Source organism: Falco naumanni, chromosome 1, assembly GCF_017639655.2.
Source record: "Falco naumanni isolate bFalNau1 chromosome 1, bFalNau1.pat, whole genome shotgun sequence".
In the NCBI taxonomy this organism is placed as follows: domain Eukaryota; kingdom Metazoa; phylum Chordata; class Aves; order Falconiformes; family Falconidae; genus Falco; species Falco naumanni.
Window position 1 is genome coordinate 124,665,117 of NC_054054.1, and position 9,082 is coordinate 124,674,198.

Genomic DNA, 9,082 nt, shown 5'->3' on the forward strand with positions numbered 1-9,082 from the left:
GGCCACGGACATCTTCACAGAAGGCTCAGATGTCTTCTTGGAGGATAATTCGTACAGGATGCAAGATTACGGAGCTTCATGCACGCTTTTGATCTGTACCACATGGGGTTAGATTAGAGAAGGCATGAAATGTATACAGCCTCTTCAAGTTGCAGGAAAACTTCTTGATCACAAAAGAAGATATGAATCAAGAAGATTTGCTTGAGGAAAATCTCAAAGTTCAGGGTTTTGACAGTGCCCCCAAATACAACTAGGATGTGGGGAACCTTGGCTTGCTTTTGAATTCACCTGTGTGAACTGAAATTGGAAATAGAAACACTGCAGCAGCTTCCTGCACATATTTTCAACCTGGATTTCATTAATATCTTCCCTGAGCTGGGATTTTGCTCATGTACGGTGTTCAAATCTGTTCAGGCTTTGTTTGGAAGCAGAAAAACATGCCTAATGGAGGCATCCTGTATAACCTCATAGAAAATGATAGTGTTCGACAGCTCTTTTTTTTTTTTTTTTTTTCTAAACAGCTATTAAAATTTAATACATAATCATATCCCACTACGGAATTCTACAAGAGTGTTAAAAATAACCCAACAGGAAGCATAAAAGCACTTATTAAATTCTACAAGTATTTACAGTAATTTCTGCATATGACTCTATTAAATTTCCATGGCACACTCAGTCCCATTTCTACCAAGTTCCACGGAATTTTTCCAAAATGGTCAGCTCTTTCTTTCCAGTTTCGATGAACAAAGAAACAAGGCAGCCTGCTTCTTATCTGAGGTCTGGTTAGCTCAACACCGGTGACTGCAAAACACAGCAGCAGACTCTCAGCTGGCAAAATCGAGCATGGATCTGTTGCCTTCAAATCTGGGCTCAGGGACTGCAACGCCTCCTCTGCCTGCCGCTCACCTCAGAATAATCCGTGTGTCTCCTGCTTCTGGCTCCCGTTCACCCATTAGTCAACTTGCGAAGCTATTGTTTTGAGCTTGGGTATATTTTAGTAGCTGTAAAATTAGCTGCGTTAGTTCATAAATTACGGGAGGGGTTCCTGAGACGTTATTCCCTCTCACATTTTCGGCTGGAGGTGGATGGGACGGCCAAGGACTGAGGTCATTGGTGCTTTGTGTTTAGCAGGAGAAGGGGAACTGGCGGCGCCTTCCAGCAGACCGTCTCCCAGTGACTGTCAGGGTTGTGCAACTGGATGTCTCCATGGTGCCCTGGAAAGCTACAGCCCGGCTCTGCTAGAGATGCTCTTTCCGAAATAGACTCTGTATTTCAAAGAATGACACTTTCTGACTTCCCAGACACAAAGGCACAATCCTTTCCATTACAGAGTTTGTCTCATCGCCCCAGGTTGGTCTGGCCCTGAGGAGCTGCTGTCTAGAGACCATTGCAACCGGGCTGTGGGGATGGGTCATGCTCTGTACAGGCGGTTACCAAAAATACTTCTGGGAACAAAGACGTTCCTTGATTTTTCTGCAACTGAAGTAAATCTTAGACAAAAAACCCAGAGGGAGCTGTTGGCACACATCACGCAGCCATCAGACAGGAATCATGCTCAGGATCAGCCAGCTCCTTGACAGGCAGGAGTTTAGAAACCATTTAGCACATGAAAGCTGGTAAATATGTGTGTATATATATGTATGTATATGAGAGACTTACGCATACAGAAACGGGGCTAGGCATATAATTTTCCAAAGCTGAAAATGTGTCACTCAGCCATAACTGCTAAACAGAGAGCAATCAAAATGATTGCTTTAAAGATTGTGATAGGGAGTTCAAGGAAGGCTCTTAGAGATACTTATACCCACAGTTGTGGATTTAATGGGGTGGTTCTGCCTAGTGGCTGAATAGATGCAACTGTACGAGACTGGTGAATGACAGTACGTGCTTTTGAAAACTTCACTCGGTAACATACTGTCTTTGTAGACTGCAAACTTCCCGATAGATGAGGGTGCCTTTCGGATACCGAAATGCAAACAGATGCTCCCCTGCAATTAAGTCTAGAGGAGCTGCACATTTGCATTGATTTTGCACTCACTAGTAGAGTTCCTCCAAATTACTCCCAGACAGTAGCGTTGCTGTTTTGAGAGCACAGAGCTGAAGCAGGAAATATTTTCAGCTCAGTTGCTCATTGTTTTGCAAACATCCTTGGGGCAGGCTGCTTGCCCACAGCTACTTTGTGAACCACCAGCGTGAGTGATGCCACTTGAATACCACCGAGATGAGAAATAAAGTCCTTAAGCTGAACACAGACCGGGGATCAAAGGCATTTGGGGGTGCTGCTGTCATTATTTGTGTATCTTCAGCAACTGCTCAGCTCTTCCTGGTGAATGATCAGCGCCCACGTGACGCCAGCCGAAGTGAAAGGGATGGGTGTTCAGGGAATTACGGCAGAGCAATTACAAGGCAGCTTTGAGTTTCAGTGTTGTATCGACTTGCCCATTAAGCGCTTGATGGACTTGGGTTTTCTCAGATGAGTTTTCTGCTTGGCACTTCCTCTTCCCTCTAAGCTTTGTGTGTTATACAGCTTTGCTTGGCTTGCATCTAGCCCTGGCTTCACCACAGGAAAAGCTTCCTATCAACAGGCCAGGTACATAATAAGGTATATTCTCCTTGAGTTATTTATGAACTAAGAACACTTCCCTTGGCAAGGTAGCAATACCTCATCTCAGACCCAATCCCTTAAAAAGCAGCTTCCTCTTTTTCCAGATGTGACTTGTTCTTCTGAAAATTGGATTTCTGCTCCCAAGTGCCTGGTTCCCAGCTCTGACCACAGAGGATGGAGTTTGGCACTGGAAAGAGAATCCCGCTGAGTGCCCAGTTGTGTTTGCAAAGGGAACACTCATCCTCTGCATGCAGAGACGCTGCCATGCAGACAGCACACAAATCACACCTATGTCGCATCTGTTATTGCTTCTCCTGTCTCTGAAGGAGGTGTGGAATCGCTGTTGATAAACTCATTTACATAAATTAGTGAGCGCAGCATGCTGTTTGCCTGAGATGGCTGCAGCGCTATGACTTGCGGCAGCCGTTGTTCATCACAGCAGCAGCATCTTCCTCCACAAGCCCCAGGCACAGGTGCACTGCCCCACACCTGGGGACACTGGCAACGCACTGGCCTCCTCCTCCTCCTCCTCCTCCTCCTCCTCCTCCTCCTCCTGGAGGAGTGATGTAATTGTCACACAGGGTGTCTTGACAGGGACATCTGCCACCTTGAGAGATATGCTGCTGGTTTCACTTCAGGGAGCGAGGTGGGACGGTGGACATGAGGACCACAATGCTCTACTGGCCTTTGTCCCTTGCTTTTCAGGGCATTTGGAGCTGGTGTGCCACCTGCTCACAGCACTCCATCTCATGAGTCCTTCTTTTACCATCATTTTACCATCCCATGCATAGTACAACGGGCTTCAAAACCCTCAGAGAGTACTTCCACCAACGCACAGGAAGAGTTGTGTAGCAAATATAAGTGAAAGATTGTGTTTTGATTTTATACTCCATAAAAGTCCATTCCATCTTGGAAGGCGATACAAAGAAGTGGGGAATCCAACTCTATCCCTTGGAAATCACCCAGCTGACTCCAGAGGAGGATCAAATCTCCATAATGCAATAAAGCAGACAAATGAAAAAAGATTCTGTAATGGAGGTGAAGTCCAAATTTCCTCCATGTCAATGGGAAAAGTCACTGGCCTCTAGTCAAAAGTGTGTTCTGTGCTGACCAAGTAAGTAATGCACAGGGTCAGAAGCTGAGCAGTTTTGGAAAGATTGTACAGTGGGAGAATAAAGGGCTAAACTGATAATCCTATCAGGGAAATATAACTTAATCTGGAGCTACATACGAAAGATCGAATCCACATTAGAGCAAATTCACCAAATTTGCCTCTATCTGTTTCTTATGCTGACAGTGGAATTCACTACCCAATGTTTTGTGTCTAATTACCTGCATTACAAGCAAAGTACACAGATTTTCTTAGAATTCTTCTTCTTTTTTTTTTTTTTTTTTTTTCCTCTGAAAGTTTAATCCTCATAAGAGGATTCCCATCCTGTCCTTGGCAGAGTCAGAAATCAGGTTTTTCACAACGCCTTTCACAGAAAAAGGAACTTCTACACGACTCACATCTGCATGCTGAGACTTAGCAGGAGCTCCTTGCACAAAGCTCCTCAGGCTCACCCAGGGAACCAAGCCAAGCTTTGCACCGGTTTAGTGCCCTTGCACTTTTCCCCATTTCTTTGCTTTTGTTTCTGTTTCTCCTAGAATTCCCCATGGCCTGTTAATGGCACATGCCTGGGAATTAAACCTTTTGGGTGCTGAATTAAAAAATGCTCCACTAGGCTGCCAAAGCAACAGCAGGGGCTGGTCCGTCAGTGGGCATGAGCAGAAGCAGCCTGGCAGCATCTTGACCTGTGGCACTGAGCTTACAGATGCCCAAAGAACGTGGTTCTACTCCAGTGGATTAAAAAAGAGCAAGCCTCAGACTGCCTGTGTCCTGGAAGGAGTAGTTCCACCAAGCCTGGCTTAAGGTTTTATCATATGTATAAGGAATATAACTGAAAACATAGAGGATTATCTAACCAAGCCCACAGGCACACACAGCAAATTAAAAAGCCATTCATTCACTCGCCTTTGCTGTCATTGAAGGCGGCTCACTAACTACCGCAGCAAACAGAGACGTTTTACAGGAGTGGGGATGTCAGCACTGGATTAACTCTTTCTTTTGCCAGCGATGCACATTGCTGTCTGGTACAATTCCCTCCAGCTGCCCCCATCTGGAAGCTGCAGCCCAGATAATGGAGCCAAGAAGCTTTTGAAGGATAGGAAAGGATGCACGGGGAGCTCGCTAGAGAGAGCAGCACAGGCCACTGAAAAACCAATAATCCTGTGTGCCTCCGACCAGTTTCGTCATCTCTGTGCTGCCCAAGCCCAGGTGTTGGTACATCCCTCCGTCCATACCAGTGAAGCAAACGCCTCCCATTTGCACAACGCTCTGGTGTCATCCACAGGTCTGTGCTGAAACGTAACACAGCTCTCCCTGCCCCTAGGCACACACAAATCGATGGGATAAATCCGTTCCATCGATTAGTGCCTCGAGCTGCCACAGCAGTAAGCAACCCGCCGATGGGACCACGGTGAGCCTACGCTAACCAGCAGGGTTCATTGAGCTACTGGCCCCGCTGACGCAATGCGACACGCAATAACAAATAAAACTTGTCAGTGCCTCTGCCATGAAGTCATCAGATGGCAAATAATTGGGAAGGGGAGAAAACCAGTAACCCACAGCTGGATGGATTTTATTTTCACTTGCTTTAAAGAGACTCCTTTCTTTAAAGGGGGTCTCTACGACCTCTTCACAGGAGGACCACAGCTCTGGCTCAGCCCCAAACCGAGCAAAGAGACCCGTTTCCAGCAGAAGTGAGGGTGCTGGCGGTCAGAGAGGAAGCATCCCACCACTGATAGGGCTGGAGGACGTCGATTCTGTGATGACGTGGACCTTTTCCTAAAGGGCGAATGGGAACAAGCTGGTCTGAGCTGCTGAACTCCCACTGATGCTGGAAACTCACTTTCCCATTCAGCAAGAAAAGTTATAAACAACTTGTTTCGGGGGAAACAATAGGTTTGAAGATGAACCCTAGCAAAAGATAAAAGCAGGAGACTCATGCCTGATACAATGGTACATGATGTTCTGCGAGCCCTGACAATCTTCTGCAGCTTTCGTACTATTTTGTGGCACCGGCTCTGTCTTTGATGCTGTCTGCTAAGCATCTGCCACCCTGACGGTGCCGTAAGTATCAAGAAAGGACAAATACAAAACAGGCTTGAACCACTCTGGGGTTTGAAGCCACTCAGTAAAAATAAACTGAAGCACTACTCAGCTCTCCGTTCAACAGAAGCAGTTCTTGGAAATGAATGAAGGGAAATAAAGTGCATGTTCATTTCCCTGGTACATAGCAGGGAGACTTTTTGAGAGGAAAGCATTTAGATCCTGGGCTTTGTAACAGAAGCTATGAAGTCACCTCATTGCTCCGAGGCTCTGTACACCCGTAGGATATTGTTGGTTGCAATAGTGGGGCCACATCCCACCCCATGACATGAGGACGGGTCGATGGTGGGCTGCAGGGACACGCTACCTGTCACTGTGCAAGCAAGACACAGCGTGGCTTTAGAGCAATGCCAGCAGCACAGCTGCTGGAGATCACTCAGACACCAGGACCCCAAGTGATGTCTTGGCGCTGGGCTTTAACCAAAATGCACCCTGGAAAGGGGTTCTTTCATGCATGCTCAGCAGAAAGCTCTCCCTGGGAGAAACATCTCCTGGCAATGCTGCCAGAGGCTGGCGGCTGGCTGTGGGACAGGACAGCGCTCCAACTACACGGAGCAGAGCAAAGCAAGGCTCTCCGTGCTCCCAAATTGCCTTAAATTGCTGTAACCGCCTGCAAATTGTTTACCTTTCAGGAGGGAGCAGCACAGCGCCCTAGCCAGTCCTGCAGTCAGTGATGTGCAAACCTGTCAGCCCTTAGAATAAAAGAGTTTTTATGAAGACTATATCCATGCAAACCTCTATCGCTCCTTCCCAGTGCTGCCAAAAATGTCTCCAATCTCCTGAGCTAATCTGGCCTTCTTCAAACTGCTCTGAGTCCAAGCGGCAAGTGCAACAAGCACGGAATAAACCTTTTCCACTGAAGGAGCCCTTACTCTGTTGTGCTCTGCTTATACAAGTGACTGTGGTACTTCGAGAACCGGCGAGGAGCCCTGTGCATGCTCGAACCACAGGGTATCTTGCTTAGCACATATGTAATTTGTTAATGGGGTAATGTAAGCATGATTGGCTGCAGATGTCACAGCAGATTTAAGCATTGGGTCTGTATTGGAATTCCTTTAAGGTTGCTAATGTAGTAAACTGATTGATTAATTAGCTTGCAAACCATCTGACTTCCCGCTTTTGTGGCAGTATCTGTTGGAATATCAAGTCACTTGACAGTGAGTAAAGAAAGAAAGATGTGAGATGCCAGGCATACCACAGGCGGCAGATTCCTTGTTTGACCAGCAAAATAAACATTTCAGGTCTGATCGAAAAATGTCTTGTTTGGAGATGGCTGTGGTATAATTAAATGCAGGAAAAGCAAAAAGCACAGCTGCCACCTCCTCACTCCACCGCTCACAACAACAATTTGGAGGCTGGGGGTGGTGGGCAAGCCAGCAAGGCCAGGTTTTCGGAAAAAATTGGCGGATCTGAGGTCAAGCGTGCAGTACCAGAAGCTGGAGCCAGATTCTCAATCATGTTCAGCCTCTTTCTCTTGCTCACTTGCAGCAAAAGGAGATCAACCCTCCAGATGCTTGTTCAGCACAGCAGCTTTGCACCGGTGCAGCGGGAGAGCACCCTGGCCTTCGGCATGCTGCTGGGAAGGGTCTGTGCCCGTGTCCTGCCTTCTGCAAAATGGCATTTCTTGGAGGGTTTCTGGCTGCGGGGCAAGGCAGCAGCTTGTTTAAATAAAGATATTTGCTCAGAGGAAGCTTATTAATTCTCACTCAGTGTCAGTAGCAGCAGAGAAACCGCATGACGAAGGAGTTCAAACGCTGGGGAAACAGTCAACCTATAAACAGGAAGTTAAAAAAAAAAAAAGAATTCCTAAATCCCAAGGCATGTCCTGCCCTTAATCACCACACACTCAGCTGCCACCACGCTGCTGCGTTTGCCTTACCGGAGGCAAGTGATGTTTTAGTTGCTTGTCCTTAGCAGAGCCCCTGGTCCCGTAGCAGGTGGACTCTCAGGTAGCGGCATCGACAGCAGCATCTCTGCTGGCAGAATATTTTTAATCTCCAGCTCAGTGGCATATAAAACTTGCTTTTGTGCTATCATGCTTCAGAGTTGTTGAGTGTATTTGTGGGGGTTACATGGCCAGGCTGTGCAAGTGCATGGAGGGAAGCATGGCACTTCACGGTTGAATAAGCCAGTGCTTACACCCGGAGCCACCATGGGACTGCTTGGTCCAATCCTGCATGCACTTTTTCGCCTCAAAAAAGCTTTTTTTGGCTTTGGGCATTGCGGTGCATGGCAGTGACTGCTCATGCCCTCTGCTGGTTGGATTCCTGGGAGTCTGAGAGATTTGTGCAATGATCTTTTTTAGGAACAAATGCATCTAATCCAGCCCTGCAAAGGGGCTGGGATTTTAGAAGAGGCAGGTGCACTCCTGGAGGAAAGTTGCAAGCCGGGTTTATTAGATTTTTGTCAGATCTGGACACACATTAAGCTTTTCTGCAAATGTCCCACACCCATGGCACTTCATTGGGTGGGCTTGAGCACCAAACCAGGGAGTGGGAGAGGACCTGGCAGGACTTGTGCTGGGGACCAGCACAGTGGCACAGCATGTGGCAGATGTGATGGGCTCACGTGTTGGCAATGCCCAAGCGCCAAACTCAGAGCAGGAGAGTGGGATCGAATGAACAGAGTTTATGCTTTACTTATCTGAACCTATTGTGCAAAAAATGGGAGCTTGATCCTGTGGGATGCTGCAGCTCCAGATCTTGAGGGTGAAAAGCTGTGCTAGCGCTGTGTATGGTGGTGAGTGACAGGAAAGGCATGGACATGGGGGAGGAACAGACCTCTAAGCAGACATCCTATGCTCATCACAGCAAAACCCCAAAGCACTTGAACACCCCCTCCCCCAACCCCACCGTGAAGGGCAGCCAGCGTTAGCCCCTCGTGCAGGCTCAGACCTCCGTGTTTGCATCCATGTAACTCCTTCCATGGAAAGCATGACCTGAAACGAGCAGGCACTTGATATTTCTGTAGCTTTTGAGATGTAGTTTGGTGACAGTGTTGAGATAAAGAACCATGGTTAGTTCAAGGTCTTCAGAGATGGTTGTCAGATCATGACTTGGTCTTGCAGCCCTCACATGGGAGCTTCCACCAGACTGGGCATCATGTCTCTGCTGAGCAGTTTGCTTTGACTGTACCCAAGCTAGAGTAGCTGGAACAAACCCATGGACCCTTTTCTGAGCAGCTTGGCTGCATCTCCTGAGCAGGCGGGCATCTCCCTGCGTGGCTGTGGGAAGACGTGGGGTGGCAGCGGCAGGACGACTGCTTGC